The following is a 2,543-nucleotide window of genomic DNA, read 5'->3' as shown; positions in this document are numbered from 1 at the left end:
ACAGAACGTTTTCTTGATCCATTCTTCTACTGAGGGCCATCGGGGTTGGTTCCGTATCTTAGCTATGGCAAATAATGCTACAATAAACGTTGTAGTGGTGGTAGTTTTAGTATGGACTTATTTGTGATCATTTGGGTGAATGCCCAAAAGTGGGATTGCTGTGTAATAGGGGAGCTCTATGTGGATTCTTTTGAGGAAGCTCCAAACCGCTTTCCAAAATGGATGAACAAGTTTACACTCCCACCAAGAGTGCAGTAGGCTTCCCTTCTGGCCACATCCCATCCAGCATCTGTTGGTGTAAAAATATGGAATGATTCATTAATTTGCGTGTCATCCTTGTGCAGGGACCATGCTAATCTTCTCTGTATGTTCCAATTTTAGTGTATGTGCAGCCAAATTGAGCACAGAACATTTTTTATATATAAAGTGTAATTGATTGTCTTAAACTAGACAATTCAACAAAAAGTAAGTTCAAAAAATTGTGAAATTTTGCAACCATGTATTACTTACATAAGCACACATTTAAGAATAAAGTCAATATTGACGTGACAAAAACAAAATAATTCCAGATATTTGTTGTTCATGAGATGTGTAGGAGGAGGAATTCAATTATTCTACACAAGGCACCTGTCATAATGATCATTGCAGGAAATGTTAAGGTTTGTTAAAAGTTTTAATGATTTAAATATGTTTCATTTTGGGATTTGCTTATATATGCAAAATTAAGACTAGTAGGTCATAAATTTTTTCCATAAAGTATATAATATTTCCGGTAGCATGTACTACTAAGTATGTACATTTCAGAGTTTATAGAAACTTTGCTAATGAGAAGTTGCAAAGACTGTGTAAAGAAGCAGAGTGAAGAGTTAAGAATTTAAGTACACAGTTTCTGATAAATCTTTAGGGCTCCCTTAAGTTATATGTTAGTGATGAACAAATAATGATAAAAGCCACATACACATGATGAGATTATCTATAAATAGTAATCTTAGTGGGTAAATTTAAAGGCTACTCATAGCTTCACCCAGTTTTACATGTACAGGAATATGAGAAAATAGTAAAATCTACTATGTTCTTTTCAAATACTGAAAACCCTGGTAATTGTTTTGTTTTTTATTTTAGTAATCGTTAATATATAATTATTGTTTTCTTTACTTATAGCATTTTTTCCTTGTCATAATATACTACAACTTTTTGTGAGTCGTGATTAAGAGGTACTTTGAGAATATTATTGGGATGGCCACACCATTTTTCATTGGTGCATGTGAATTTACAAATAGCAAAACTAAAAACAAAATATTGATTAAAAATTATATCAAGTAGATTCTGAATCAGGAGTGTTGATAAATGTCCACACCTAAAATCTTAACCCTAGGCTGAAGTAGTGGTATTACAGTGTTGAGGCCACAAAATTGAGAAACTGTGTTTTGTTTTGTTTTGTTTTTTGCTTTGGTTTTGTTGGTTGTGGGGCTTGAACTCTGGGTCTTGGGTAGTGTCCCTCAGCTCTTCAGCTCAAGGCTAGCGCTATCACTTGATCCACAGCAGCACTTTCATCTTTTTCTGCTTATGTCGTGCTGAGGAATGAAATCCAGGACCTCATGCATGCAAGGCAAGCACTCTACCACTGAGCCACCTTCCCAGCTCCTGAGAAACTGTGATTTAAAAAATCATCTGAACAATATTTGCTTTCTGCTTTAGGTTATATCATGAAATATGTGAATACATTTTTATATTTTTGTGAATTGTCATACTTCTAAATTTATACTAACTGCAGCCAATTTATCCTTTTCAAAGTCAAGAAATATTTCTGAGAGTTTGCTTCAGTGAAGACTGTTTTTGCATTTATAATTTTTTCTGAGCCATTTTTATTTATTATCAAAATCACTTTATAATTTATTTTGATGCGTTATCATACATCAAATACCTTCAAATGTACATGTAGAGTCTCAAAATAGCAGTATGAATATCCTCATACACCTCTTGTTTATCTGTTACGCACTTTAATATTATGATATTTTTCTCTCTCTTTCACTCTCTCTCATTTCCGCTCTTTCTCTTTCATGCTCCATGTCTGCTACTTAGAATTTCTGTTGGTCTACTATTATCCTTCAGGATCCACTGGTTTTGTGGGAACATGATAGGGACCATCAGTTACCCTTGCATTCTTTAAGAGTTATAACAGTGACGTGAAATTATTCTTTGCCATTCTAAATGGCAAAACAACAGATCTAGGAATTCCTTTTCACTTTTAGTACTACTATAAATTTTATCTCATACGAATCATTGGGACTGATAATATAATTTTAGCCTGGGACCTAAAAGTTCTTTTTCATTTACAAACAACCTTTTTCTTTTATTATCAGTAAGTAACAAAAACAAAGCTATCCTATGGGAAAGTAGGCTGAAGTTGTTCACAGTGATGAAAAACAAGTTAATGGGGGAAGTGTGTACAAAGGATACCCCTCATATAACACAGATGCTTAGAGCAGTTTATTATGTACACTTTTTGATAAGGACAATGTGCTGGGAACTCTAGATTAAAT

The 2,543-nt window shown here is 33.7% G+C and overlaps 1 non-coding gene across 1 annotated transcript; it reads right to left on the bottom strand.

The window, feature by feature from the left end:
* Positions 1-299: 299 nt before the first annotated feature.
* Positions 300-405, bottom strand: LOC122122651. Its single transcript, XR_006150189.1, has one exon. It is a non-coding gene; the product is annotated as a U6 spliceosomal RNA (small nuclear RNA).
* Between the last annotated feature and the right edge of the window lie 2,138 nt (positions 406-2,543).

This window comes from Dipodomys spectabilis, unplaced genomic scaffold, assembly GCF_019054845.1.
Source record: "Dipodomys spectabilis isolate Male_0828 unplaced genomic scaffold, ASM1905484v1 ptg000214l, whole genome shotgun sequence".
In the NCBI taxonomy this organism is placed as follows: Eukaryota; Metazoa; Chordata; class Mammalia; order Rodentia; family Heteromyidae; genus Dipodomys; species Dipodomys spectabilis.
Note: the sequence above shows the minus strand (reverse complement) of the source record. Positions and strands in the feature narration are given on the sequence as shown.